Below are 24,175 nucleotides of genomic sequence, written 5' to 3' on the forward strand. Positions count from 1 at the left end.
GTCAAACCATTTAGAGGCAATAGAGACACCTCTGCTTTATTTAATTCAAGAGGAAGACATGCATACCAGTATTTTGGAAATAATGGGGATAGATTTAAGTCCTCCTAAACTTTTTGGCTTCTTTGCACCATTGGCACAGTTGCACTAGAAAAGGTCTGGCTTTGTGCTGCTAACTTCTAAGTTCTCCAGAGAGATGAACAGCAGAGTGAAGAGTTCTCAGACACCAGCAGCAAGCTATAGGCAGCCAAATGCCTGCAGCTGCTCAGCTGCTGCTCCACCTGTCAGCCTCTTTATGGATGGAGTAAAAGTTGTCAGTTCAGCATGAAAAGAAAAAGGCAGAGCTGGCAGTATACTATAATGATTGCTTTTGAACACTGATGAGCTGTGCTGGAATCACTTTTTCTTGTTTGTTTCTAATGAGACACAGAGGTTCCCTGTTTGCCTCTTACTCTCCTTGACTGAAACCCAAGGCTTCATTAAGATAGAAGATCTACTGTTTCTTTGTGGGTGTGAGAATAGATTTCTGATTCATTTTCTGTGTTGCTGCACCAATTCAGTCTGTCTTTATTTTGCCTGGATACTTAAGTAATACCAGGTTTATCTCTACAGTCTGAACAAGCCCCAGGAAGAAGCAATGAAAGTAAAGGCTTACAAATAGTAAGAGAGAAAGGAAAACTTCTCTTTTTCATGAAGATGTTAGTATACTGACAGTAACAATTTTCTAATCTTTTGTGAAACCATTGCCATCTGGCATTTATTATTTCCTTTAAAAACCTTGATCAGTGTGACCTAAGGATATCTATGGATAGATATCTAGTGGACAGCTGTGTAGTAATGTGCAACATAAGCCTATTAGGATACTTGAAGGCCTGTGTCTGTATATAAAGCTCTCCAGATCAAATTATCTCTTAAAGATATCTGTGCTTCCAGGTTAGACTTTCAGTAAGTTCTCTTTTTATTGCAATTTGCTAAACTTTGGATTTCAATTTCTTTTAAAGCCTTCATTTCTGTGAGGAAAAAGCTTAAATAGAAATGCTACAGAACATCACAAAATAAAAAGAACTTAGATTTTTAAGTCCTGTTGGGTTTACTGAGATCAAATTAATGAGTTTTCTAGCCGAAGCTGGTAATCATTGAGCATAGAACTGGGCAAGCTCAAAGTTGATCCTATGCAATATGTGTAAATAAGATACTCGGAAACAGAATAATGTCTGTGCTGTAGCTGAGATTGCACAGTGTGTAGAGTATGTATGTGCATATGGTATGTAGTATTATGTATATTATGTGTATAAGGCTCTGGTGTACTGAGACTTTAGGTGCACAGATGTATAACATGCTGTTGCCTTCTGTCAAGCAGATGTTAGTGATGTGGTAGCACATGTAGAAACAAATGCAAGATTCTTTGTCACTTATCAAAAAACAAGGGCTATGGGAAGGAATGATGAAAATAAGAAATCTAGGAGTTAATTAATCCTGTCTTAATTTGACAGGATGGCATAACTGAAATGCGAAATACCGTCTCTGCTCTGGATAGCTGTGAAATTCTGCATTACTAACTTGTGGAAGACAGAATAAACTAAAAATAATTAATCAGGTTCCAGATTTGAACTCTCAGGGTTTCAATCCCATTTTTCCTACCAAGGAAAGGTAACATCATATTTGCATCAAATTAGCCCTTGTGTACAGAAACAGTTCTGCAAGGGCAATGGCACTGTCAGTCACCAAGGCAAAAGCAGAGAAATGTGGTTGTCATCCACATCCACTATAATAGCACCATATGCTAACAAAGAGCATACTACCTTTAAACAATGCTATAGGGTTATTAGTAGCCTGCTTAGCTTAAAAAGCCAATGCATTTAAAAGATGGAGTCATTTATAGAGAGAAATAATGAAAATACATGATGTAGTTCATAACTATTCAATGTGGAGGGAGTGTTGACAAAAAACAATCTCTCTGGATTAACACCCAGTAATGAAGCATGTGCTACTGGAGTGCCTGAAACAATTATGGACATTGATATGCATGAAATTATTCAAAATGGCTCAACATCCTATGAATAAATATGATGTAGTAGAGAACACTGGAAGTTGTACAGGTGTTATGAACAGCTTAGTGTTGCTGTTCAAAACTGTAAAAGACACTTTGAAAAGTTACTAGTGAAAACATATTCCTGTTTAGCCCTGCTGCATATTGATTCACCTTTAAATCTTAGACACTGGAGCAAAGACAAATATTTCCTGCTTTTTTATGCATAGCAGTGTCTTTATCGTGTAGAAATATATAGCACACATGGTGACTGAAATAAAATCAAAGGCAGATGTAGGTATGAAAAACATGGTTTTTAATTTCAGGATATTCATTAACTACACACCTCCCTACCAGAAGTATCCCTCTCCATCCGCTCATTGCTCCAACCCCCTCCCCCAAGCCTCTGAACCATATTTCAGTGCTTGTAAGAAATTTCTCTGAAATTGCAGTCAGCTATTCCCGTACAAACTGTACCAGGAAGAAAGCTCTTGGTACAGTTTAAAGTAAAATGCTATTATTGCTCCATGTCTCTTTCTAAAGAAATGATACTGGCTGGATACATGTTCTTTTGTGTCAGATGCTTTGTGTGGGTCAGAAAAAAAGTCCTCTAGCTCTCCAAAACTGTGGTCATTTGAAGCACCAGCATAAAATCAATTGCCAGTGCTTCACAGCTTCGTCCTGGACCACGAGTGCTATGTTTGGAGTTCTGGCTTTTGGAGCTGGGTTCCTTTTCTCACTGCGTCTGTGAATTTTGCATCGGTTTTATACATCTCTTTTCAAGCAGTCTACTTTTTCTGCCCTGTATTTTCTGGTGCTTACAGTCTCTTCTGAAACTTTCAACCAAACAGCTGAACTTCTTATCACTGCCCCTGGAAACACAGTTCACCAGTTTGGGTTCGGCACTGTAGATCACTGACCTCAGCCAGTGCTGACATTACGTCTATACATAGTCACTCAGTGGCCTTAATGTTTTCCTGCTGAACTCCACACTTGTCTGTGGTCTTGACACATTCCTTGAAAACGTTTTCTGTGTAGATTGAAGTTCACAATTCCTTCAAACAAAACATAGCACGTGTTTTCCTTACAGCTTGTAGGGAAACCTAATCTGGGAAAAGGATGCATTACTCTGTCCTGGAGCCTTCGCTTCAGGTTACCTGATGAAAGAGGATCACTTTATAACTCCTGAGCTCTCTGAACAAGTTTTTCCTGAGGTTGGGCTATACTCTGTCTAGGGTGTCTGCAAGATGCATTTTCAAAGCAGATGCTGATGTCAATATAAAATTGCAGACTTACATCTGTAACTGGAAAAGTGACTTTGAAAAAACGAAGACTTCAAGACATGATGACACATCTGTCCCTCAGCCTACTTGTCTATCAGCTGACATAAAAGCAGCCCATTAGTGCTCCTTTTAAAATTGATTTCAGAGCAGGGTTGCAAAATCACAGTGGCAATTTAATTAATTATATGGAAATAACTGAAAAATGTCTGTGAATCATTTATTGCTTCTGAAATCGAAATGGTGTGGCATCATAGCTAATCTGTTGTAGCTGATACACAGACAGGTCTACAGATGAAAATAATTTTAATAACAAAGGACAGAGGGAAAACAGAAATGAGTTTGCTAGGGGTAAGTGACACTACACTGCACTGGTAAAGCTGCAGCTTTTGCCTGCTACCAGGAGCATGTCATAGAGCACAAGTTATAAATTAGGGTATAACCTACAAATTATACTCTCTTAATATATAAACACATACTATAAACTGTAGTGTGTAGAACTATCAGAGAACTTTTTCTGGACCTAAAATTGATCCATTCCCCACTTAATATTGTGGAGTATAATTTTCTGCTGATATCCAGGGATAGGAAAGATGTTCTGAAAGCATGGAAAGAATTGATAGGAATTAGGTAGTTATCTACAATAATGCCAGAGTTTGCCCCTAGATTACCTTATCATTGCTTTGTAGTGCAAATAGGGAAAACAAAAATTTATCCAAATACAATTTTCCTAACTATCAATTTGTAATAATACTTGCTAATGTCCTAGATCTCTAATCATTATTGCATATGACTTCTTGTGAGGAAAAAGATATTAAAACTTCTGCCTTAAAAAGAGAAGGAAAGATGTACCTGTGAAAATTGATTAGTGTGCAGAAAGGAAATTTTATAATTAGCTCTGGTTGTATTCTAGACGTTAACTGCTTTGGTCCCATTATTAATTTATTTACCTATTCAAACTCCAGCTTTTATTGCCTTTGATAGAATTCTTTAGCTGAGATTTATAATTGGAGAGACAGACAATTTCTTAGACTAAATAAGGATTGATTGTTATTGGTGGTTAATTTGATTTAGCACCAATTCAATACTGAGAGTCACTACTCTGATGTATTTCTACTTTAATTTAATATTTATAGAGAGTAGGGCTGGAAGGGACTTCAAAAGGTCATCTAGTTCATCACCCTGTACCAAGGCAGGAACACTATACCCACGTCATTAGTATTAATAGTAGCTTAGCTTTGATAGAATATTTTCTTAATTCCTCAGTCTTGTGTTAAAACTTATACAGTTTGCATTAAATCGCAGTATTTGCAATAAACCACATTGATTCAACCGTTTGCATTTCAAGCAGTCAGTCTAAAATCTAAACTTGCCCTCCTGCTCTTCTGATCTTCACATGGAGTCCAGGCTTCTCCCTGCTATCCACATATGAGTGGATTTGGAGAGCTGAGGGAGGGAGTGGGGGGAATGATATATAACTATTTATAATTCTGCCTATCAGAAAAATAGAATCAGCAAAATTAGTCAGATACCCTTTCACCTAATCTTGTCAAACTTTAAAACAGGGATGTAGTTAGCTGCTGCCTTAGAACAGTCTGACTGGGTATCTTTACTCAAATTATCCCATTTTGTTCTCAAGGCCTATTCTGCTGCATCCTTTTCTCTCATTTTTTTCCTATATCAATTTTGTCTGTGTGGGGGTGGTGTCCTTGAGGCTGGTGCTAATGTAGCACCTTGTACAGTACTCAGTAACTGTGCAGATCTGGGGGGCAGTATCTTGCAATTGTACATGTTATAAGCTGATACATAATAAGGTTTATATGCCTACATTATAGGTGTTTTAGAAGTGGATGTAGAATAGTCTCAAAATCATTTTGATGTTTGAACTCAGAGTCAAATTTCTTTGGAGACTTTTGAGCTGTACTTCATCAAGGTGAAACAAGGTGTTTGTGTGAGGTTTTCCCTGTATCCTTATTTTACATCAAGAATTAAATTTGGTTTAGAGTATGAGACAAAAAATGGATCAAGGATTTATGTAGCTCATGAAAATCATTGAATGGATAATCTTTGGCTACCATAAACAATTAATACCACAACAAATTCCAGTGACAGCACTTTGTCACAGCAGTGCTGCAGTTGTACTGCCCATTTTGTTCTGGATGCACCTAGTACAATATTCTCTTTGTGTCAATAAGGTCTTTCAAGAGTAACTTTTCTAGGAAAACCTTATTTTAAAAATATTGAGCAACAACTGAAGTTTGAGGAACTTTTGCACCCTGAGGCATTTGGAAAGAGAGAGAAAACTGCATTGCTGGATGGCTTTTTATGAAATGGAACTGAAGTAGGAGGTGTTAAAGGACCAAATTTTTCAAACCCTGTCCTGAATTATGGTAGGCAATTTCTCCATCTAAGATTAGGAATCCAGTGAATCTAGTATTACAGAGAAGCAGCATTACAGGTAGATAATTACTTTTTAATATTATATTTAAATAAAGTACATAATCAGATGTTTTCTTAGGTTCGTAGTTCATAGTTTCTGTGTTATATTAGCAGTTAACTAAGGTACCTTGTTAATAAGGCCAAAATTATGTATGACGAACTTGAAGCTGAACCTGATATCCATACCCCTAAAGTACAGGAATACTTGAGATCTGAATCTGAAACCATAACTAATGCATAATGAAAGGCAGAACTTCTTTTGACTTTTGGAGTATGAGGCACTTTGCTTAGAAGCAATGACACATGGAAAGCTATTTCCTTCTGTTGCAGCTGTAAAGAGAAACTCCTCAACTCTGCTTTTGACAATAACTGTCACAGCACATCATAAATACATAAAACAACAACTGAAAATATCTTCATGAGGGAAGTAACACCTGACAACTATAGTCATACTGCTCACTGAACTTCAGAAAGAAATGTTCCTATTTGTTGTGGTTTAAGCCCAGTTGGCAACTCAGCCACACAGCCCTCGCTCACTCCCCGCTTTCTCCCCCTGCTCCCGGAGGGATGGGGAGGAGGATTGCAAGAATGTAACTCCCATGGGCTGAGATAAGAACAGTCCAGTAACTAAGGTGTAACACGAAACCACTACTGCTACCACCAATAATAATAATGATAAGGGAAATAACAAGGTGAGAGAATACAACCACTCACCACCCACCTACCGATACCCAGCCCAACCCGAACAGGGATCTAGCCCTTCCAGGTAACTGCCCCCCAGTTTATATACTGGGCATGACGTGCTGTGGTATGGAACACCTCTTTGGTTGGTTTGGGTCAGGTGTCCTGTCTCTGCTTCCTACCAGCTTCCCCTCCTCCCTCTCAGAGCATGAGACTCAGAAAGTCCTTGGTCAGAGTAAACATTACTGAGGAACAACTAAAAACATCGGTGTTATCAGTGCTGTTCCCAGGCTGAAAGTCAAAACCACAGCACTGCACCAGGTACTAAGGAGGAGAAAAATGACTGCTACTGCTGAACCCAGGACACTATTTGAGTAGTGAGCAATCTAAAATAGGATTGAACTCTTCTGTTGAACTACATAACGAATGGTTAAACCGAATAATAATTAAATTATATACTTCATGAAGAGAGGCTGAGAAGCACACCAATATTATCTGAAGTTTTCTAAAGTGTTCTCAAAGCTTTTTAGTTGAGGAGGGGTAAAGACTTGTAATAGATGTGGACATATTTTGAGGAATTTAACTTACTCGCTCAGAGGATTTAATCTTCAGGTTTTGAAGGCTGGTTGAGTTCCTTGATTTTTTTCTATATAGAAGTAGCTACAGTCCTGCAAGACTATTTTATGACATGCTGTATTTTAAGGACCTCAGCAGTAATGAAAAATGTTTATTCTATTAAAAAATGTATATATTTATTACATGATTTACAAATAAGAAAAACAACCAAAACTTTCTTAAATCTGATAGTCTGCATTGTACACCCAATTACTAAGTTCTATTATTTTTCAATGTAATCACATGTTGTTAACTGGCTCTGAATATTCCTGCTGGTGATAATGTAAATTCATGAGATGTAATCAGCTATGGAGTAATTTTGTTCACATCATTCTCAATGAATTTTTATAAAGAAAATCATAATTACAGTAAATGAACATTTTAATGCTTAGCCAAATTTATCTGGTGTGATAACTTGTGACAAGTTCTGTGACAGTGGTGGTATTATGCCAGGGATGAATTTATTCTTTAAGGATTAGCAACCTGGTCAATTTTTTGTGGGTATTCTTTGAACAGAATTAGCAGTGTAGATGTTTCTGTGATTAACATGGTAATATTTTATTGTCCTCTGTGTAGATCAAGCTATAGGTGTAGTACTATTACTGGGTAGGGACAATCAGTTCACCAACTGCCCTATACCCTAAGCTGGTAACAAAATTTATAAATTATTTGGGTAAATAAGCTGCATGCTATGCATATTGTTCTTATCTGATGGCTACACCTTCGGTGGCCGGGTATCTGGTATATATGTGTTCTGCAGTGCTTGCTGCATAACATCTGTTTATGAAGTTACTGTGTATGTGTTTATTAATAGTTATATTGCTTGTGCCTTATGTTGCTTTCAGGTGGGCATATTTGAGATGCCTTTATGGGAGCTGGAAGTGGCTAGTTGCGAGATATAGTAAAGCCTGTTTGTTTTCCTCCTCTGAGCAAACATAACACAGCTGATATAATAATGCATAAGACTTCACTACCATATGAGCAGTGTCTGCATGATATTTCTTTGATAAAGAAAGACTGGATCTGAAGCTTGGTAACTTTGGTATACTACTTGACTCTGTTGCACTTTATTTGGTTGTATTTCTTTCTGTTCATATCAATTTTTCATACAGAGAACATACCTTACTCTATAAAATGCGTGGCACTCCCTAATACTTTTGTGCATCAGTCAGTTTTCCCTCATTTCACAAGTACTTGTGGAAGTTAATAATAAAGATTCAGCAAAATCAAGAATATAACAGGAGATGGAAGACATCTATGAACACAGGTATATAGAAAGCATACGCTTTGACAGATGAAGTTATTGCAGAAGATCGTAAATGTAAAGGTGTTGTTTGCTTGTTCGTTTAACCATTGCCTGATTAATATTTTAATCTCTTCCTGAATAACAGTTGGCTGTAAAAGGCATATCAGAAGAGCAGTTTCTGATTTTCCTGATCAAATATGGAAGTTTCTTATTCAGAAAGGGAAAGCTACAAGTCACCTAGGTTCCTAGCTTGACAGCAGACTGCTAATTTCTGTTTCACTTACACTAATGCTATGATCTATGTTTGATTAGAAGTATTTGTTCAATTTATACTAATTTTCCTCCTTCATCTTGTGGGAAGTGATCTTTGAAATGGAGACTTCTCAAATAGAGGAATTCAATGCAGATCAGTAGACTTATGTGTGGGAATACAGGTGACCTGCCAATAACCTCAGGCAGTCGAAGACAGGAGGGACGTAACCAGAACAGCCATAAAACATCACAGATGTGAATAGCAAGCACTGGTATGCAGCATGTCCTGTACAGGTGGACACGAGCGATAAACAAAGATAATGTAAATTATAGTGTTGGAACTGATCAAAGCTTAGCTAGTACAAAACCACACAATAATAGCTGAATAGTTAAGATCTAAAAATAGCTTGTCTAAAAATAGCTTGTGTGATTTTGCATAAATATGCTAAGATGCTCAGTAAAAGTGATTCAATTTGCACACGCATTCTGTCTCCGTCTCATAGTTCGCTGCACTTATGCTACTCCTTTATTTTTTCCCCCAGAAAATGTTGCTTCAGATTTATCCACTCTTCCTTACATCTGCTTTGAACCAGTCACTGAACCAGCTGGCTGTCTGGGCTGTCAGTGCACAGTGTCGGCTCGTGTTACTATTCTCATCAACCAGCAACCCCAAGTCCTCTCTGCAGGGCTGCTCTGAATCTCTTCTCTGCCCAACCCATAGCTCTATCTGGGATTGCCCTAACCCAGGCACAGGACCTTGCATTTTACTTGGTTGAACTTCATGAGGTTGGCATTGCCCCACCTCTCAAGCAAGTCAGGTCCCTCTGGATGGTATCCCTTCCCTTCAGTGTTATCAACTAAATCACATAACTTAGTGTCATCGGCAAACTTGCTGAGGGTGCACTCAATCCCACTACCCATATCGCTGATAAAGATGTTGAACAATATCAACAATATCTGTCCCAACACCGACCCCTGAGGGACACCACTCGTTACTGATCTCCAATTGGACATTGAACCCTTGACCTCTGAGTGAATTGTGTGCTGCCATTCAGCCAAGTCTTTATCTACCAAGTGGTCCGTCAAATTTATGTCTCTCCAGTTTAGAGAAAAGGATGTTGTGTGGGACAGTGTCAAACACTGCACAAGTCCAAATAGATGATGTCAGCTGCTTTGCTCCTATCCGTCAGTTCTGTAGCCCCATCACAAGAGGCCACCAAATTGGTCAGGCAGGATTTCCCCTTAGTGAAGCCATGCTGGCTGTCACCAACCACCTAGTTTTTCATGTGCCTTAGCATGCCTTCCAGGAGAATCTGCTCCAAGATTTTGCCAAGCACAGAGGTGAGACTGACTGGTCTGTAGTTTCCTGGGTCATCCATTTTCCCCTTCTTGAAAATGGGGGTTATATTTCCCTTTTTCCAGTCCTCGGGAACTCCACCTGACTGCCATGATTTTTCAAATATGATGGCCAGTGGCTTAGCAACTTCATTTTTCAGCTCCTTCAGGACCCGCGGATGGATTTCATCAGGTCTCATGGACTTGTGCATATTCAGGCTCTTAAGATGATCTTGAACCTGATCCTCTCCTACAGTGGACCTAAGGTCTTCATTGTCACAGTCCCTGCGTCTGCCTTCCAAGGCTTGGGTTCCATAGCCTCCTTTACCGCATGGCCCTGCTATTCTCCCATCTAGGGAGGTCACTGTTTCTTGATCCTTTCCTTCTAGAGCCCACCCTTCCCTTTTAGTACCAGCTCAGGACACCATGTGAATTGGCATCATGCTGTCCCTTCACAGCTTCTCCTGTTTCCTGCCTTCACTTTGGAAAGCTTTTGCAGTGGCATCGCTGCTGCAGTTCCCTCCAGCTTGTCTGCCTCTGCCTTGGCTGCAGCTCTGGTGTTTCACATTGCTGTCCTCAGCCCACACCCTCCACTGCCTTTCCCAGTACTGCTGTGAGGTGAGGATTTCTTTGCGCTAACCCAGGAGACAGAGAGAGAGAAGTTTACATTTAGATATAGAGATATAGAGATGATACGGCTATAGAAAAAGAAGGGTGTGTTTCTGGTTGTGTACATTGTTTTTCCCTTGTTGTTTCCAAGAGGTGATTATGCCCACTTTCTACCAGAACTGGGCAGAGGCATTAGCATTTTCTACTCTTGTATGTGAAAAACATAGGTGTGCTGCCTAAAAGAACAGTTTGGTGAGACAGACACAAAAATCTCATTTCAGATAGGAACCCATCTGGGGCTGTCTTCTGCAGCCTACACCAACATCTCCAGTAACAAACCTGATGACTGTCCCTTCCCCTGCCCTGATAAACCACTCAGGAAATAAGACTATGGCAGAGAGACCAGCGGTCATTCTGCATTTCAAGGACTTGGACAAATGTGCTGGGGGAATTTGTTGCCAATCTCTCAGTCTCTGCCCTCTATACAGTACCCTTACGTGATATTTAGCTGAGGTTTCTAAAACTGTTCTGCACAACTAAATCAGTTACTTGTTTTTCTTGAGTGTTGCAGGGAAAAGTCGCTCAGTCCATGTGGTTTAAACCGACTTGGGATCAAAACACTTTATTGAGCTATCAGGAACACGGAATTAGGCAGCAGCAAAGTGTTGATTTCAAGTAGCAACACAAGAGATAAGCACCCAGACTAGACATATGAATGTCCATAAACACAAGCAAATATCTAAACACCCTGTGTAACAAACAAACGAGAGATTTCTGAAATTCTTCCTCTTTCCAAGAAGAAATCACCATAAGCAGTGTAGTAGCAAATGCCGCTCGGTGTATTGATAAGGAATGGTGAGGAAATCCTGTATGCTCTCTATGTTTCTGCAAAATTCATGCAGAAGGGACCAAAAGCCCTTTTTTGCACCTCTGGGATCGCCACACTCAAATGACTGTATGTGGTATAAAAGCCTTTATTGATGCAGTCTGGACATAGGGATTAATTTACAGGGACACCCAGCAGGGGTGCCCAGTGTGTGGCAGCCTTGGGCAGGGACATACATCCTCCTCGGCCTCCTGGGCACAGGCACTGCCTCAGGGCCACCACCCCAAAGCCTTTCCACAAGGCATGCTGGGCGAAGCGGCAGGAGCAGCAGCAGCAGGGCTGCAGTTTGCAGGGCTGCAGGGCCACGTCACTCCCGTGCCCTAGTGCCAGAACCCGGCAACGCAGCATCACAGTGCTCTGGGGCAGTATAAAGCCCAGTGCCCTCCGCCAGTGCTTTGGAGCTCCAGTGCCAGGCACTGGAAGGGTTCTTGCTCCCAGGGGAGATCAGGCCAGCAGCATTTTGCTGTTCTTGGAAGCCCCTGAGATGGCTCTAGGTGGAGGCAGAAAAGTCAGTGCCAGTGTCCCCTTGTCCCCTTCGAGGTACAACCAGCCCGCGGACCGGGAGCCAGTCTTGCTCACGTGCTCAGGGAGTAGCCGATCGCCAGCGCTGGGGTCAGGAATTTTCCCCCGGGGCAGATTGGCACCGGTCCCCGGGTTTTTTTTTTTGTCTTCCTCTGAGCACTGAGCATGACCACTTGTCAGGGCTCCTCTGGTCCTGGTGCTCTGTGTTATCGCCTGGGGCTCATGCTCCACGACGGTGGCCCCTGGTGTCCTGCAGCTGGGGGGCGGGGGGGGGGGCGGGGGGAGGGAAGGGCTTTTTTGCCCCCAGGTGGACTAGCAAGTGTCCCCCGTTTTTTTTGCCTCCTCCGCAGCCGAGCACAGCCCCTTCATGGGGCTCCTTTGGGTGATGGTAGCCCAAAGGCAGCGGCTTGCGCTCCACACAGGTGGCCCTCGTGCCCCGCATCCGGGGGGAGGCAGCCTTCTGCACTCCCAGGATGGCCCCAGCGTGGCCCCGGGACTTGCTGCTGTCCTCTGTAGCATTGAGCACCACCCCTTGTCAGGTCTTCCCCAGCTCATTCTGGAGGCGTTCTTGCACTGCTCTCGCACCATCACGGCACTGCTCCTGCCCTGGCTTTCCTTTCTCAGGATGCAAGGGAGGTTTTTTCAAGCTAGACTTATAGATGTGTCAGCCTGCTGCTGGCTACGCGTGTGCACTGGGTTAATGCTTGTGAGCATCAGCTCTGCAAGATTTAGAAACAGAAAATATCATCTAAACCAGACTAAAATTAACTAAACTAAGATAAATTAAATAACTTTATTTGGAAACAAAATACTCTTTCCACCTGTAACCTGATTTGTGTCTGATTTGTGGTGTTGTAAGTGGTTTTGGTACTGAAAACCGCTTGGCATTTCAGGTAAAGAATGCTCAGATCATCACACAACTCATCCTGAGTGCAGGGAATGGAATGAATGGAATGGAATGGAATGAATGGAAGGGAACTGAATAGAACAGAACAGCTATGATATGTTATGCATATAGTTCTGCATGACAAAAGTGTCAGAGCCAATGCCTGTACTGGGACATGATACCCATTCAATCCCTCCCGCTAGTGCAGGGCTGGGAAGAAATGTCATCCAATATTTCCTCAGCATGTACTCTTAGGGAAAGATAGATGTAGGGAGAAAAAAACTGGAAGCTGGAAGAGACTTACAATGATCACTAGATCCAACTGCTTGACCACGTTGGGGCTGGCCGAAGTTAAGCATGTTATTAAGGGTGTTGTCCAAATGCCTCTGAAACACTGATGAGCTTAGGGCATTGGTCACGTCTCTAGGAAACCTCTTCCAGTTTTTGGCCAGTCTCTATGTAAAGAAATGCTTCCTTGTGTCTACTCTAAAGCTCCCTGGCCGCAGCTCTGAAGCATTCCCACACGTCTTATCAATGGATCTCAGCGAGAAGAGATTGGCACCTCTATCTCCATTTCCCCTCCTCAGGAAGAGCTGTAGAGAGCAATGAGGTCACCCCTCAGCCTCCTTTTCTCTGAACTAGCCTAACACAATGCCCTCAGCCGTTCGAGGACGTGCCTTCCCTCCCTGTCACCAGCTTTGCTGCCCTCCTCTGGACACATTCAAGGACCTTCCTGTTCTTAAGTGGTGGGGCCTTACTCAAGGTGAGCCTGCACCAGCGCTGATTACATCAGGCCAATCGCCTCTTCTTCCTTTTTTGTTGGTTTGTTTTTGTTTTTGTTTTTTTCTTTTGTTTTTGTTTTTTGTTACTAGCTCCCAGCTTCCCCCTCCTTTTCTGTATGCTCTTTGGTGGACGCTTGTGGCCCCCGCACAGTTTGAGCCTGGAGCAAGCAATCCAGCTCCCTCTCAGTTTTCCTGACATATTTAAGGCACTGACAGTGTCCCGCAGCTCAGCCCCTGCTGCAGGACCTCCACCAGGGTGCACCGAATGCAGCCCTACCCATTGTGCACCCTCCCCTCACCAGACCAGTGCAGGCACTTTCTACACTCCAAGCTCTGCACTGCAGCCTCCCCTCTCACCGGCTCTGCCTGGTGCCGACGCTGCCCCAGCCGGGGCAACCAGGGCTGAGCTCCTAGACCAGGCCCTGCCCCTGAGGCAAGCACCCTCCATCCTGCTCGCTGCCCACTCGCGCTGCCGGTTGCTACTGCCCTGCCCGGCGCTGTTCCCGCGCTCCCTGGGGCGGGTTTTCGCCGATCAGGGTGGGTCCGTCCCTACTGGCACCGCCCCCTGTGAGCTGCTCCTCGCCTCAACGAAGCTGCCGGCTCCTGGATAAGGCCTGGCGGGGGTTTGAGGCTTTCTCGGCGGCTCTCGCCACTCAGAGCTTAGGCTCCTGGACGCGGGGCTTCCCCTCTCTCCGGGAGTGAAGGCTCCTCTCTGGAGCTACTCACATTGGCAAGTGGAGGCTGTGTTTCGTAAGGCCTAGGTCAAACAGCAGTTTTTGTCTCACCATGATCTGCTGGCAACAGCCTTCCTAATGCAGCTCAGGACACTGTTGACCCTCTTAAATGAGAAATGAGCAAGGCATAAAAGCATGTTAGTGCACGTATGAAAATGATCCCAAGTAGATCCTGGAGAGAGAAGAATAAAGCCATCGATATGAGCATCATAATTCTCCTAGTGAAGAGTGAGCATAACACCAGGAGAAGGGATAGAAACTAGGAAATGTGTTTAATTTTAATATTTTATTATTAGTAAGTGTGAGGATGGAAGGCACGGACCCAGAGGTAGAGTGCACGCTGGATCATTTATTGCAAAGATTACATGATATTTATATGCTTCCAAGCAATTAGCCAAGCACATCTGTGTTTGCCTTGCGGTCACATCAGGTGAAAGGTCTAGAAATCCTCTTTCCAGTTCCAACGTCCTTGTTCCTTGCCAGTTCCAACATCTTCCAAGTACCAGCCAGGGATGGGTCACTCTTAGTTGCCTGCTGTAGTTCCTCCTTCCCATGGTCTCTGACAGTTTTGCTGCATTCCAACCCCTACAAGTAAGTCTTCTGTGTAGAGGTATTCTTTTCTGTAATAAATCTGGATTAGTAATTATTCTTTGAGTAGATTGTTAATATTTCAACTGTACTACCAATATGTTCATGGCTTTATATGTAAAGAGTATTTCCTTTTTTCTGTAAACAAAATTCGGAGTGTAAAAAGACCACAAGAAAGATTGTATTGTTATAATTTGCCACTCAAAGTAGTGTTCTAGAAGGAGGTGTTCTTTTTTTGTATGGAAACTGCTTGAGCAATTTGGGATTTGGCCTAAAATTCCATAGCAGAGAGAATTAGGATAATCCTGAAATAAAAAATATGATATATAGTGTTTTGCAGGGTTAGGCTGACTGCCAGCCTAGAGGTTATCCGCTTGACTTTTCTTCAGCAGTTGTGAACTGCTTGCTATGCTTCTCTGTTTTCAGTCAGCATTTTTGATTTTGAATTTTTGAGGGCAGATGCAAATAGACATTAGGTTATTTTGGAAAGGGATCCTTTTTTTTTTTTTCCAAAAAATGTTTTAAGAAATAAGTACAACTCACTGTGTAGTTGATAGCACCTGATTTGAGCCAGAGCTATTACCTGTATAGCACAAGATTGCAGAGGTGCCACTTGAAGTTGGAATTCTGGTCTGTTAGCTGCTGTACATGCACACCCTGCATAGTGTATGGAGTGATGGATCATGCATTAAGGTAGGTTTAAAATAGGATGCAGTCAAGTCTTGAAGCAGTGGGATGCTGAGTAGACATTTTGTTAACATTTCTGTGTGGCAATAGCGCTGTATCAAATTCCACTACATGCTGTAGTATATTTAAGTATAGCATATTTATTACTATAGTCATCCTTCACCGTTTTGATGACATGAGATCAAAGCAGGAGGGAAAAAAGTATCAAATTTCCATATTTGCTAAAAATAAATCTTAATGAAGCTTTTTGATAGAAAGTGTTTTCTTTTGTAGCTACTGTAAACAATATTTATGAACTAAATGTCTCTGATGCACTCCATCACTGTCTGGAAGATCTTTGATGAATGGAAAAAGATTTCATATTCTGCTGAGAATAACACTGGTATATCACACATTCTTACTGGTGTTGCAAAATTCTTTTTAAAAAATCATACCTAAAAATTCATATAAATAAAGAAAAATCCCAATGAATATCTGCGCAAATGGGAGAAAGTCTTTTAATATTGTAGATCATCATATGCCATGGTTTGAGAAACTCTTGTTACTGGCCTCTACAGAGCTGGCCAATCATGAGTTTCTCTACTCTCAATTGTCAAAGTACATTAAATGTGTGCATTATTTTTATCATTCTTCTAAAAGTATAATATAAATCCATGCCTACTTCAATGTATGTGACATGAAGTTATATTAGTCTGCCCCATTTAATAATTTGTTTTCCTTAAATGAACTTTTATATGGCAATGCACAGTCTACTTTAATCCTGCATTTAATATTCTAGTCTTACTCAAAATGTATTGTAGGCATTATGTTTCTACACTGGGGTTGTTACCCTTAATAATGTTTGGTTTTCAGATTGGAACTAAAAAAAGAAATTCAGGAAGCTTTGAGTCTTAAAAATAGGTTTATTTATTATTCTGGAATATTAATAAGTAGTGTTGCCTCAAAAGTACTGGCAGGCATATAATAGTTACATTTAATTTTTAGTAGTTAAAATAACATCCCTACAAATAGGAAATATTTAAATGTTTACTGACGAGAGAATACTGCAAGTAGAAATCATGGTTTATTCTTAATGATATAATCTGGAACATTTATGAATGGCATGATTAAAACTTCCCAACAGTACAACACTTTAAAGCCAAACAATTACTGTTGAATGTAACAGTTTTAAAGAAGGCTGAGAGGCTGAGTAGTATGGATATTCTGAAGTTATGATCAGCTGCAAGCACACTGCACGTGAGTTTCATGTAGAGTTTATGACAAAATAGGCTGTAGTATTTTTTCCACATATAATGGGTAAATATACTTAGTTAAAGCTAGAAAACTGAAGCATTACAAAAGTGAATTTGCTTTTCATATGGGGTATATTATTTTTATATTATCCTTACTACACTTAATAAGGAAGAACTCTTTTTTTTGATTCTTCTGATTTTCACACACTTTTAATGGGTATGGAGGCATGTTTATTAACTTCTTTTTCCTCTTTCAGAAGTTTATATTTTGTCTAGGAAAAGAACCCATGTATAATGAATTACAAAAAATAACAAGCAAATAAGAGATGACAGCAGTCTGCCTGCTCAGTGTATGCACAGATAACAGAAAATAGATCGTCCCAATATGCTTCTCTTGTAAGCACAATCCTGTTCAAGGTCATAGTTCTAGGTTTTGTACCCCTGATCCATACCTGTTTGAAAATTGCCTTTTCTTCCATGAAAGTTTCATTCACAGGTGAGACATTGCTTTATAGATACAAATAAAGAAGTACTATCCAAGATTAAGAAACAACACAATGTTTATGATTTGTGTCCATAAAATATTTGCTGAGATGTTACATCCATTTCTTCTGTCTAGAAACTAATATAATATTCGCTAACTGGTACGTGCTTGAGTATGGAATTACACTACATCTAATTATAGTCTCAATAATTGACATTTCTGTAAAATGTTATAGCCTCAAAATGTCACATAAACAATTGATCAAGTAATTAACTTTTCAGCCTTTTTGCTATTCTCATTTTTTAACTAAATTCTTTGAAATAACATTTTTTATTTTTAATAAATGATTTCTCTTATGATTCCATACTCATTACAAGAATAGTTTTGTGTTCTAATTTCTTCATGTTCCTTACACATAACAAGTATTAAAGTTGTACTGTAAGTTTCATAGCAAGTAATATTGCTGATGTGATATGGGACACATCTATGATTAAGTCTTGCAACTACTTCAGCAAATGAAAATCCAAGTGTGGACTGCTGTTCATGCTTAGATCTATGTGGATTTTACTGTTATAACTCCAGTAACAGTATACTGGAGTATAACTGTATGCTGTTATATATCAGCTCAGTTTGTATCCTTTTGGAATAAATCACATCTGAAGTTATTATCTAAGGTAGTAGGTTAATAAACCCAGTTTAAATATTGCAGCAGTAGTAAACCCAAGTTAGGTGTTATAGAAGATGACTAATGAATTGGTGAATCCTCTCCCTTTTTTAAAAATCTAAATTGTAAATTGAAGTTCAGATGTGGCTCTCTAAGGCCTAGGCTACTAAGAGGGTTTAAGGGTATGTTTTCAAACTCATGGGATGTACCTACATTAGTGTTTTAGTTCAGGACAGAAGCTCACTTTCATAGAGAATTTCTGAATAACCTCTGCTTCGATAGGTGCTGACCCATGGCCTCACAGAACTTCAGTTGAGTTCTTCTGGGGTGAAAATGGGCTGTGCCTGAAACAGCCCTGAGCCACTTCTGCAGTTAACTCTAATCACCAGCTCTTCTTTGCAGATCTACAGCTCTACATTGCTTGCTAATGTAGTGGTATGTCCTTACTGGACAAAATGATAGTAAAATAGTCTAACTTCAAGTTGCCATGAAATACTATTGTATAATAAGAAGGTATGAAATGCTCTATTAGGTATTATTAGTATTTTTAGATTAACTTCATTTTTTAATAAGAATTTAGCCCATTCATTGTTGAAGTTGATATTGGGAAAATTAGGGCCTGTCCATCTTATTTTATGCTGATGCTTTCTTGTCTTCCTTCCTCTCATTTATGGAAAATTTGAGATAATAGCAGAATGACATCTAATTTGTTTTTTTTCAGTTTTCACAAATGGGAAACAAAGTTCCTTGCTCTTGTGACTTAGTAAATCTACTTAAAATTCTTATATGAAAGAAAATACCATTCAGATAAAATAACTTTGATAAGGTTTCTCTATATTTTCAGTTATGCTGATTAAGAGGTATAGAGAACTGTGTTATGCTATTTTTGCAACACTGTTTTACATCCACATTCACTGGTCTAATCCTCTAAGATAGTATAAACCACTCTTAGGCAGTATTAAGTAATTTAACTGCAAAAGCCACCAGAATCATCACCTCACAATAAGGACATCCTTTTAAGCTGCCTCCAGTAATATAACTCTTACTATACATCAGTTAAACTTGATTCTGTTTACCTGTTTTGTTTGTGTTGGATGGCATGACATGAAGGAAATTAGGTGGTAAAATAACAGTCAATGACTTCTCTTTGTGCAGTAGAAAGAGGTGTCTGAACCTCACTATGCATTTATGTAAGTGTACACCAAAGAGTTAAACACAAGGGAAAAAGAGATTAATTGTTTAGGATGATAGGAAAATGTGCAAGTAGGTATAATGAAATATGTTAAGTAACCTGTGACATATAATGCCACTGGTTACATGCTTTTAAAGATGATTTGAAATTGTAGATGGAATTGATTGATCTATTTAGTATCTGAAATTACCAACCCTTCCCTGACTGTTATGGAGATAGTAAGAAGTTTCAAGAAAAGGAAATAAAATTGTTCTTGGTAAGTAGAACTGCTTCAAACTACTTAAGAATTTCTTAATAAAAATTAATGTAATTTAGGAAGACTTTTTGGAGGTTTTTTAAGAACATTTTTTACCGTATTTATTTGTGTAGACTGAAGTCTTAAGTGTTAAATGCTTATTGCTTTTTGGCCATAGAACACATTGGAATGGAAGCCACATATGTTGAGTGTTTAAAACTAGATTAAAAGAAGAACAAATGAAACTCTGGAATGTTACCATATTCAACAGTGATACAAAAATTCACACATACAATAGAATTATTCTGGGGTTAAATGCAGTTTTTCTAATTATTGTTTCCATAGGGCAGGCCTCTTTATACACAGAAAGGAGTAATGCAAAATGACAAATATTAAGTAGGTAATCAGATTTTCTTCAGGTTCATGGCTCTTACTCCTGGCAGTTGTGTTGTTCTAAGGACAGCAGGATATCTTTCTTTTTTTTTGTTTTTTGGTGACAAAATAAATAGAGGTAACAATGTAGATTTAAATAGCATAGTGAAAGCATGGTGCTGATCTGACTAAATGTATATTAATAATTAGTATTTTCAGTGTTATTTTGACCTTGAGGGGATGGTTGGTATTTTGTGTAACTAGCTTCATAACTGAGATTTTATCTCTCTTTTGAAGGCAATCTATAGTGCTAGAATAACTTCTTTAATAGAAATACTAACTTATCAGTTTTGAAACATTGCATTCCATTTACTGGAACATTTGTACATACCGTTAGTAATATGGAGATTTTCAAAGCTCCAGCCGTTAAGGAGAGACTAGTATTTTTTGCTGTTTACAGTTTCAGATAATCATTGTTGGGAATAAAAGCTATAACCAAAACTACATGTGTCTTTGTGTTACATTGGTGACTTAGTCACCTACAGTGTCTTCCACACTTTTTGTGTCAAGTTACTTTAGGGAGGTAATAAAATATATTCTGTTTTTTTTTAGTGGACTCTCTAAAACTACTGACTCCAGTGCCTATTCATATATTTCCTTTCAAAAAACTTTTGTTGTGTGTCAACATTGTACAGTCATAAAAGACTATACAATTTGATGCTGTAATTTGGAAGATCAGCTATTCAATTCTTCTTTAATTGTTGTTAATGGCTGTTCTGATAGGGTGATCTAGCTATGAAATAACCATTAAGAATATAAGATCTAATTCCTTAAAATATTTATACACATAATTTCTGCTGAAAATTCCTTTATCAGTTGAAGCTAAATACCTAAAGACTTCTGTTATTATGGTGAGATCTTTTTTAATTCTGTGTATGTGATTGGGTTGTGCTGAATGCTTCTTGCAATGGTATGCTTGATTGATATGTGCTAATGTTTGGTAGCATTTCCTCCTTGTACTACCTCCTTCTGCCACTGGCCAAATAGTTACTTGGCTATTGTTATGGACAAGAAAACACACCTATATAAAGGCAGGAATTTATTGTTGGTATATTTGGAATCTTAAAGAGTCTAATCTAAGAATCCTAATTATTATGGAAAAAGAAAATACAGAAAAATACAAACACTTCGATATTGAAATAGTCTTAATAATGTAGTTAAAATTTCTGTACATGCAGTTCCTGGTTTCTATACCTTGTGTTATTCTCACAGTTTGAATGGTGCCATGGAATACTGTATCATGCAGGACAGGGTAAGCTGCTACAGGTGCTTGGCTTTTGTGCATAGCGGACTCTAGGCTTTCCTATGAAGCCTAAGGGTACTTACTCTGTTTCTGCAGTGGAGAGTCAGGACTCACTGTCACCACTTGACCCGGATATATGCACTGTAATTAGGGAAGAGTTTCTATCTATCTGTAGGCCTTAAGTGACTCAAGGAACTTGGTGCTTTTATGACTGCACTGACACTGCACTTGCTCTTATGCTAACCTTCACCAGCTTCATAGTCATTGGTTTATTAAATCCAATATCAATCCATTTTCATGCAAATAGAGTGTAAGCAATTCTGTGATCTTTTCTCTTCTCTTAGGCTGCTAGCATTAGTTTGTACACAAAATGTCCTATTCCTCTTGTGACCTCCCTTTTCTGTAACTGATGTGATAGGGGCACTGGGCTCACCTCCCCATTTTGTTATGCTGATGTATATCAAGTGGTGTACTAGAACAAACTTGTTGGAACCTCATCCCAACACCTCAGCTGAGCAGCCTCCTCTAGGGAAATGCTGCTAATACTGCCTTTGGTCAGATTTAGTCATCAGGAACTCTGTGTTATCTTTACCTTTTTCTCGGAAGAGATATGTCGGCTGACTGTGCTGATTAACATCTTCTATGACTATTGGTTGCTGAGCACTTGTTTAATGGGTGTTTTCATCTTCAAGTGTTTCCCCAGGAGTCAAAAAGTATATTTGGTTGAGATAAGAATCCGATGGAAACAATATACTTTGTGCTTGGCAGAGCATTACAGTTATATTCTGGCCTTGGATTTACTAAATATCAAGGTACAAAGGATCATTTACTGAGAACAGTTGTCATACCTTTCATTTGAACTATCGTAAAACTGCTGTACTTTCTTGCCTGTTTTGCTGTACTCTTTCATGTTGTGTAATCAGTTTCCACATTTTTATTAAGATTCTACAATATCATTATAGCTTTACATTATATGTTTGTGTCTTATTGTATTTTATAAAAATACATATAATGTATAATGAAAAAAATCCAATGTGAAGTACATCCTCCAACTTTATTATAAATGTTATAAACATGATATAGACAGATAGGAACAGCCTCATGCTCGCAGGCCCTTGTCCTCATGGGGGAATTCAACCACCCTGATATCTGTTGGAGGGACGGTACAGCCTGGCACAAGCAATCCAGGAGGTTTCTTGATGGTGTGGAAGACAAAATCCTCCTGCAAGTAACAGGGGAGCCGATAAGAAGTGCCATGCTTGACCTTGTGCTCATCCACAGGGAAGGGCTGGTTGGAAATGTGATGTTGCAGGGCAGCCTTGATTGTAGTGACCATGAGATGGTCGAGTTCGAGGTCCTCAGGACAGTGAGAGGAGCATGCAGCAAGCTCACTGCCCTGGACTTCAAGAGAGCAGACTTTGGCCTCTTCAGGAACCTGCTTCGGAAGGTTCCATGGGATACAGCCCTAGAGGGCACGGGGGCCTAAGACTGTTGGTTGCTACTCAAGGATCACCTGCTACAAGCTCAGGAGTATTGCATCCCAACTAGAAGGAAGTGCAGCAGGAGGGTCAGGAGACCTCCTTGGATGGATAAGAAGCTGCTGAGGAAACTTCAAATGAAAAAAAGAGGCTTATAAAAAGTCAAAGCAAGGACAGGCGACCTGGGAAGAGTACAGGGATGTCATCCGGGAAGCTAGGGACCAGACTAGGAAAGCTAAGGCCCAGTTAGAATTAAACTTGGCTATGGATGTGAAAGATAACAATAAAGGATTCTATAATTACATTGCAAATAAAAGACAGACTAGGGACAACGTGAGCCCTCTCCGGAAGCTATCAGGAGAACTGGCTACCCTGGATTTGGAGAAGGTTGAGGTTCTTAATGACTTCTTTGCCTCAGTCTTCACTGGCAAATGCTCTGACCACACCACCCAAGTCTTGGAAGGTAGACGCAGGGTCTGTGAGAATGAAAACCTTAGGCCCACTGTAGGAGAGCATCTGGTTCGAGACCATCTTAAGAACCTGAAAATGTACAAGTCCATGGGACCTGATGGACTCCATCCATGGGTCCTGAAGGAGCTGACAAATGCAGTTGCTAATCCACTGTCCATTATATTTGAAAAATCGTGACAGTTGGGTGATGTTCCCAACTGGAAAAAGGGAAATATAACCCCCATTTTCAAGAAGGGGAAAACGAGTGATCCAGGGAACTACAGATCAGTCAGTCTCACCTCTGTGCCTGGCAAAATCTTGGAATAAATTCTCCTGGAAGGCATGCTAAGGCACACGAAAAACAGCAAGGAGGCTGGTGACAGCCAGTACGTCTTCACTAAGGGGAAATCCTGCCTGACCAATTTGGTGGCCTTCTATGATAGGGCTGCGGAACTGATGGACAGGGTGGAGCAGTTGATGTTATCTACCTGCAAAGCGTTTGTCCTGCATGACATCCTTGTCTCTAAATTGAAGAGAGATCAGTTTGATAGATGGACTACTTGGCGAATAAAGAAGTTGTGGTCAATGGCTCAATGTCCAGCTGGAGACCAGTAACAAGTGGTGTCTCTCAGGGATCGGTGTTGGGACCGGTCTTGTTCAACATCTTTGTCAGTGACATAGACAGTGGGATTGAGTGCACCCTCAGCAAGTTTGACAATGACCCCAAGCTGTGTGGTTCTGTTGATATGCTGGAGAGAAGGGATGCCATCCAGAGGGACCTTGACACGCTTGTGAGGTGGGCTGATGCCAACCTTATGAAGTTTAACCATGCCAAGTGCAAGGTCCTACACCTGGGTCGGGGCAATCCCAGGCACAGCTACAGGTTGGGCAGAGAAGATATTCAGAGCAGCCCTGCGGAGAAGGACTTGGGGGTGTTGGTCGATGGGAAACTTAACATGAGCTGGCTTCAGTGTGCACTTACAGCCGAGAAAGCCAACCATATCCTGGGCTGCATCAAAAGGAGCGTGACCAGCAGGTCGAAGGAGGTGATCCTGCCCCTCTGCTCTGCTCTCATGAGACCTCACTTGGAGTATTGTGTACAGTTCTGGTGTCCTTAACCTTAAAAGGACATGGAACTGTTGGAACAAGTCCAGAGGAGGGCCACAAGGATGATCAGGGGATTGGAGCACCTCTGGT

This window comes from Pezoporus wallicus, unplaced genomic scaffold, assembly GCF_028554395.1.
Source record: "Pezoporus wallicus isolate ANWC-B61680 ecotype Strahan unplaced genomic scaffold, APGP_CSIRO_Pwel_v1 contig_747, whole genome shotgun sequence".
In the NCBI taxonomy this organism is placed as follows: Eukaryota; Metazoa; Chordata; class Aves; order Psittaciformes; family Psittacidae; genus Pezoporus; species Pezoporus wallicus.